At 42.2% G+C, this 7,909-nt stretch overlaps 1 long non-coding RNA gene across 1 annotated transcript; it reads left to right on the forward strand.

Moving 5' to 3' along the window:
- The first annotated feature begins 29 nt into the window (after nt 1-29).
- LOC122910601 lies at nt 30-4,789 on the forward strand. The gene is made up of 3 exons (XR_006385251.1): nt 30-179; nt 585-710; nt 4,749-4,789. It is a non-coding gene; the product is annotated as an uncharacterized LOC122910601 (long non-coding RNA).
- Nucleotides 4,790-7,909: the final 3,120 nt, after the last annotated feature.

Consider the following 7,909-nt stretch of genomic DNA (forward strand, 5'->3'; position numbering starts at 1 on the left):
CTCCCTGCAGGGGAGGGACAGGTCGCAGGTACCGGGTTTCGCCGGGAAGGGTGGAGGCCTAAGACTCGGGGCTGGCGTGGATCCCCAGCTCTGCACCTTACGTCCTCTTTTTCTGTGCAATGGGAACAGTGGTTCCTCCCTCACTGCATCGTGGCGTTAGTTTAAACGGGCTTTCGAAGGTGAGGCCCCTAGCACACTGGCCAGCAGTAGACCCTCAATTGTTAACCTGTTATTATTGTCATCTTCTCGAGGGACCTCACTTTCAGTCTCCTTACCTTGCCTGATTTTTCTCCCAAGCTCGAATCACCATCTAACACACTGTATTTTTACTTTATTGATTTTATTGTCTTTTATTCACTGCCGTGGATCATGTTGGCATGTAGTAGGTGCTCAGTCAATTCTTGTTGAATGAATGAATTTACATGCATGAAATGAGTTAACTTTTTCTTAATAATTCATATCTGCTCATCCACCCCCCAGTCACATCTAATCCTGGTGCAAATAGGTTTGTACTTTATTAGCTTTCAGGAATCTAAAGTAAAAAACCAGCATAAAAACTTCAATGTGCTTTTAAAATACTTTAGATACTTATCGAGCTCCTAGATGCGCCGCCCTAGCGCTGAAGGCGGGAATGGACTGAAAGGGGAAAGAGAAACGTCACCCAACAGTTTGTCTTCCTGGACACCTGCGCGGGACACTCTGAGGCTAAGGTAAGGGTGGTGCATGCCAGCCTGCCAAACTGCATTTGGCTTGGGCAAACCCGAGTCAGGATAGCCGAGTGCTGCAATGCGTGTCGAGCCCCAGGTTACCTGGGGAGGAGGCAGCCCGAAGCCAGGCGAGAAGGAGCCCGGGTGACCCAGTGGTGGAGAAGAGCGGCCGGGGGCGGGGCAGAGGCCAATAAATGAAAAGGGAATAACAGTGTAGCTGGCAGAGTGGAATTAAGGGGAGGGACCAGGCTCTAGGGTTAGTTTTGCGGAGGCTGAGGCTGGGGGCTAGGGAGAATCAGGGGAAGGGGATCTTGCACCAAGGTGAAATTGTCAAGACCCAGAAAGATATTCAAAATCTTTAACCAGTAACCCCACCCCGTATCCGGTGGAAATCATCCAAAAGAGAATAAACTTGCCCACTGCAGCAGTTTGCTGTAAGATAATTGGAAACACCCTAAATGTCCAGCAATAATGGGATGATTAAGGGAATTATGGTAGATATATCAGAGGAAAATTTCCTCACCTTTTTTAAAGGGGTATTTCTGGTGACTTGGGAGGCAAAATGCAAACTTCTTAGAATAAACAAGACATTAAACAAGAAAAGCAGGGTGTAAAAGTGTTCACAATTAAGGTGAAATAAATATGCCTCATGGTTAAAAAGCAGAAAAGAACCACAGAAATTTGGATTGTTATGTTAAGAGGAGAAATACAGATGAATTGGGCTGTATACCAATGAATTGTATTGGACTAAAATATCCTTTTATGTCTTAATATAAATTCTGTAAAACTCTATATGGAGGCCAAAGTGTATAATTTTTACAATACCTTTCTGAGAATGAGAATTATGAGTGGTGACTCTAGCTGTAACTATGGGCTTATATATATATAGTTGTAGGGTTTTTATTATTTTTAAATGTTAATATACATTCTTCAGGATAACTGCTAAGTCCTTCATAGAAACACAGAATACTGAAAGTACAAGAGAAACTAGGAAAATCTGAATGCCATTGGTAGATTGTACCAATATCCGTATACTGGTTTTGATACTACTTCTTTTTTTTTTTTAAAGATTTTATTTATTTATTTGACAGAGAGAAATCACAAGTAGGCAGAGAGGCAGGCAGAGAGAGAGAGAGGGAAGCAGGTTCCCTGCTGAACAGAGAGCCCGATGCGGGACTCGATCCCAGGACCCTGAGATCATGACCTGAGCCGAAGGCAGCGGCTTAACCCACTGAGCCACCCAGGCACCCTGTGTACATGTTTTCATGTGACATATGATTTCATTTTCCTTGGGTATATGCCTAGGAGTAGAAATACTGGATTATATGATAACTATTTTAACTTTTTGAGAAATTGCCTGTTTTCCACAGCATCGGCACCACTTCATATTCCTACTAGTAATTTCAATTCATCACCAATTTCTCCATATCTCTCTAATGCATATTATTATCTTTTTGATTGTAGCCATCCTAGTGGGTGTGAAATGGCATCTCTTTGTGGTTTTGATTTGTACTTCCTTGATGGTTAATGACACTTCAGGTGCTTCCAGGCCATTTGTATGTTTTCTTTGAAGAATTGTCTATTCTTCAGTGAATTTGCTTGTTTTAAAATTGGGGTTTTTTTTAAATCGTAGAATTGTAAGATTTCTTTATATATTCTGGGTACTAGATCCTTATTAGACATATGACCTGCAAATATTTTCTTCCATTCTTTGGGTTGTCTTTTCACTTTTTTTTACAGTGTCCTTTGAAGAAGAAATGCTTTTTTAAAAAATTTTTGATGCGGCCCAATTTACCTATTTTTTCTTTTACTGCTTGTTCTTTTGGTGTCCATATTAAGAAATTATTCCTTAACCCAAGGTCATGAGGATTTATCCTGTTTTTTTTTTTCTGAAGAGTTTTATAGTTTTACCTCTTACATTTTAGGTCTTTGGCCCATTTTAGTTTTTGTATATGGTGTGAGGTAGGGGTCCAACTTCATCTTTTTGCATCTGGATATCCAGTTGTCCCAGCACCATTTTTTTTTTTTTTGACCATTTGTCAAAAAGACTATTCTATTACCCATTGAATTGTATTGTTATTGAATTGTATTGTTACTTTTGTCAAAAATCAATTGATAGTAATGTGTGGGTTTATTTCTGGACTCTATATTCTATTCAACTGATCTATAGACTATAGTTGTTGTTTTTTTTAAGATTTATTTATTTGAGAGAGAGAGAAAATGGGTGGGAGGGACTGAGGAAGAGGGAATCTCACACAGACTCTGCACTGAGCCCAACCTGGGGGCTTGATCCCATAACTCCAAGACCACAACCTGAGCCGAAACCAACTGTATCACCCGGTGCCCTGTGTACTATAGTTTTACAATATGCTACCACTGGGGGAAACTAGGTAAAGGATACATGGCATTTCTTTGTATTATTTCTTACAACTGCTCATGACTCTATAATTATCTAAATAATTATTTAATTTTGAAAAAGCAGAGATTTTTTAAAAAAGATTTTTTGTTTGTTTTTTTATTTGACAGAGAGAGACACAGTGAGAGAGGGAACACAAGTAGAGTAAGAGGGAGAAGCAGGCTTCCTGCTAAGCAGGGAGCCTGATGCGGGGCTCGATCCTAGGACCCTGGGATCATGACCTAAGCCAAAGGCAGACACTTAACGACTGAGCCACCCAGGTGCCGCTGGAGATTATTTTTTTTAAGACTTTATTTATTTATTTGACAGACAGAGATCACAAGTAGGCAGAGAGAGAGAGAGAGAGAGGAGGAAGCAGGCTCCCTGCTGAGGAGAGAGCCTGATGCGAGAGGCTCGATCCCAGGATCCTGGGATCATGACCTGAGCAGAAGGCAGGGGCTTTAACCAATTGAGCCACCCAGGTGCCTCAAAGAGCAGAGATTATTTTTAGGGTACATTCTTAGCACCACCACCCCACCTGTGAGCCTGAACTAAAAGAAGTGCTTTGTTCTCATTTTTCTTGCTTTCTTCTGAGGTGCCTGCTCTCACCCTCCAGGTGGCACCAACTCACTCTTTTTACCTCTAGTTTTTCACAAGTTGGAGCAGGAAAAAGGCCCTGGCGTCCACCAGAATGACTCGGGCAGTCTTCTCCGAGCCCTGGCCTGCCCTGAAGCTCCCCTCAACATAACAGGGAGATTCAGGGCTACCTTTGCTTTAGGGAGCATCTAGCCTCATAGAATGAATTCCCCAGTCAAAGAAACAGTCCACTATTTTTTCTCCTTTGAAAACATTCGCTCATTCAGTCAGTCAGTCAGCACTTACTGAGCACCCACTATTACACAATTCTTAAAAACATAGCAAATACTCTATACAGGTAAGGTATTATCTTAATAAAAACTGGGCTTTTTTTTTTCAGGATCAGATAATGAACACAACTCCCCACACACATTTGCAAACTGTAAAGGGCTACACTATAATAAGGTATGATCAATATTGGGGCAGGAGTATCACAATATAAGAGCTGGCATTTATCAAGGACTCATCAGAAGACAGACACTTCATGTATTTTATCCTTAACCTACCCAAAGAAAGGTTGGAGTAAACATTACTGCCCCTATGGTCACAAAAACAGGATCTCAGAGAAGTTATGTACACTGCCAGGGGATTCACAGTTACTAAATGACAGAGCTGACTTTAAAAACTAGGTTCCCAGGTTGCCAAAGACCGCTACTTCTTCTCCTGAACCCCAAGCCATCAACTGAAAGGAAATCTCAAGTAGAATCCGTCTCCAGGAAGGTTTGTGCTGAACACATAGTTATTAGATGACCTGGGGAATCAGTCAGCCTCCTAGATATGCTTTCCTTCCACCATTTCTTCCAAGCGTCCTAACATAGTTCTATTTATAAATGATTCCTGAATTTAGCAAGAGGCATTTTCCAAGTAGTTTAATAAGTTGCTTTTTTCTTTCCAATTACAAGGGGAAAAACATGTATTTGGGGGGAGAAAACCTTAGGACACTTAGGACATTTACTTTTAGCAAAATAAAATGAAAAGTAGAAAATTAACTCTTCCTTTTTCTTTTTAAGGTTTTATTTATTTGTCGGAGAGCAAGAGAGCGGGCACGAACAGGGGGAGCAGCAGGCAGAGGGAGAAGCAGGCAGGCCTCCTGCTGAGCTGGAAGCCCAATGCAGGACTCGACCCCAGGACCCTGGGACCATGACCTGAGCCAAAGGCAGACGCTTAACTGACTGAGCCACCCAGGTGCCCACCAAAGTGCCTTTAAACCAGCACTTACCCCAGACATTTAGTTGTTTCCAGTTTTTCGATGTGTAAATGACATTGTGACAAACATCTTTAGTATACATTTTGTCCCTGTTTCTCTTTGTTTCCCTAGGCCACAAGGGAGGTAGCCCCTTGTCAAAGGATGTGCTGATACTGCCTTCCAGAAAGTTCATGTCAGTTCCATTTCTCTAGTTTGTTTTAGTTTAATTTAATTTCAACATTTGGTTTCAGCATTTAGTTTAGTTTCAGCATTTACCAGTCATTGCCCCCAGTGAACAACCAGAAAATGAAACTGATGTTTCTATAGCTACTTCTTTGGGCTAGGCATGGTACTAACTCACTCTTACATGATCTCATTTAATCTTCATAACAATGTCAGGAATCTAAAATTCAGAGAGGCACATTCATTTGTCCAAAATGATACAGCAAGCTAGGAATGTAAGCAGCCAGAGTGTTAAACTCCTTAAAACTTTCCAAAGGATTCCCCTTGCACTTAGAATAAAATCCAAACTACTTCTTATGGCCTATGAATCCCTAATGCTCTGCATCCTGCCTCCCTCTCCCACCATGCTCCCCTCTAGCCATACTGGTTTTCTTTCTGTCCCTCCAGTTCTCCACCATCCTGCCCACCACAGGGCCTTTGCCCTTCCATCTCCCCACATCTTTTACATGGCTGTTGCTTTCCCACTCTGGTTCCACCTCCTCAGTGAGTTGGTCCTAATGTCCACAGCTAACATAACAAAAGACCCCTGTCTTTTCCATGATCTTGTTTTATGTCCATCATGGAAGTTTATCACTGTCAGATTGGTCATTGATTTGCTTGCTGTATTTGTCAGGATCTTCCAGAGAAACAGAAACAACAGGGTGTGTGTGTGTGTGTGTGTGTGTGTGTAGAGAGAGAGAGAGAGAGAGAGAGAGAGATTGATTTACTCTAAGGAATTCATTCATGCAGTTATGGAAGTAGGCAAGTCTCATGATCTGCAGGGTGAATCGACAATCTGAAGACCCATGAGAGTTGATGATTTGGTTATAGTCCAGGTCCAAAGGTCTGAGAACGAGGAGAGCTGATCATGTAATTCCTGTCTGAAGACCAACAGGTTCAAGACTCAGGAAGTGCCAATGTTTCAATTCAAGTCCAAAGGCAAAAAAAAAAAAAGCTGATATCTCAGTTTGAAGGCAAACAGGCAAGTGTAGTTCTCCCTTAGTCAGCAATTTTGTTTTATTCAGCCCTTCAACTGATTGTATGAGGCCCACCCACATTGAGGAGGGCCATCTGCTTTACTTGGTCTACTGATTTAAATGTTAATCTCATCCAAACACACTCTCACAGAGAGACCCAGAAAAATGTTCGACCAGACATCTGGGCACCCCATGACCCAGTCAGGTTGACACGTAATATTAGCCATTGCACTTATTTATTGTCATCTCTCCACCTTTAGCTGCTAAGGCAGCTCCTTGAGTGTCCTGTCTCTGGCAATTGGCACATAGTAGGTGTGAAATAATAACAACTGAATGAATGCATGATAGAGCCTAGATTTCAACCTTGATCCAAGAAATTCCCCGTTAATTGTTTTTCACATTTATTCTTTTTCTGTAATAAATGATTTCACATTGATCACTGATGATTTACTGAAAAGAAAATGATGTAACATCTAAAATCAAATCAGTGTCCCTGTGCAAATGTACGATTTGTGTGTGTGTGATGACAAAGCCCTGGATTGGGAATTTGAGGGCACTACTCAGCTTCTTGGGGACCCTCAGTTCCCAGGCAACAAGTTAACACCCATGTTGTTCTTCTCTGACCGTGTGACTGTGAGCCAACTGAAAGTCAAGTCGGCCTGCAGCAATGCTTCAAGGTTACTGAGAGATGATTTCCTGTCACTGCAAAGTGGGAGGAGAAGCAGCATCTGCAGGAGGGGTGGAGTAGCTGAATACTTATTAGTGATTCATCAGGAGCTGATGACAACGAATAGAAAGGGTTAGAAAATCTCCATTCATCAGACTGAAGAATAATGACCTTCCAGTATATCCAAAGGGAGTATTTATAATAAGCTCTGAGGCCTGCACCGCCCCCCAGTGACTGTTTTAGACAACCCATAATGCCTGAGTCCAATAAACATTGGCTTATGCTGGGGTCTGGGGATTCTGTAGTCAGAATTCCCCGAGGACAAGTTATATAAACAACTAAAATACACATGCATGATGTGGTAGAGTGTACACAAATCACACTTGTGTGAATAAAGCAGGAACACATTTCATGTGCAAGGACTTGGTTCTGGCATTGCCCCGGAGGGTGTTGATACAATTTGTGAAGGACCTTTGACTCAGGAACCTCCAGGGAGTTCAGCCATAAGGTTGATTTCATTTTTCTCTTTCAAAAAATGTCATGGGGGACCTATTATACATTATGCTTTGCTTGGAAGGGACTTGAACAAGAGTTGCTGTGTTGGGGAAGGAAGGGCATGGAGCTGGAATGCTCAAGAGCCAGATTAAGCATGTAATTGCACCCCAGCCAAACAGAGGCATCAAGAGGAGGGAGGGAAGTGGGGAGAGAGAGAGAGAGGGAGAGAGAAGAAGAGAATCCTTGAAATAATTAAATACTTGCTATTTACTACCCAAAATCACTCCAAATAGCCATCGTGGAGAAAAAAAAATAGAACATTGCTAGATTATTTTGTCTTGTTTTCTTATTTTGCTTCAGATTTGGGCAATTGAGCAAAACATTTTGGTAAATGAACAAGCTCAGGAGCCATTTGGGTTGGGCTCCAGTACCACCTGCCATAGGTGCCAGCGGTGCCAGCGGTGCCATAGGTATTTAAACATAATTAATTCTTTCCTATTTTAAAAAGGAAAAGAGGGGTACCTGGGTGGCTCAGTGGAATGGGCCTCTGCCTTTGGCTTGGCTCCTGGTCTCAGGGTCCTGGGATTGAGCCCTGCGTCAGGCTCTCTACTCAGCGGGGAGCCT

Source organism: Neovison vison, chromosome 6, assembly GCF_020171115.1.
Source record: "Neovison vison isolate M4711 chromosome 6, ASM_NN_V1, whole genome shotgun sequence".
Taxonomy (NCBI): domain Eukaryota; kingdom Metazoa; phylum Chordata; class Mammalia; order Carnivora; family Mustelidae; genus Neogale; species Neogale vison.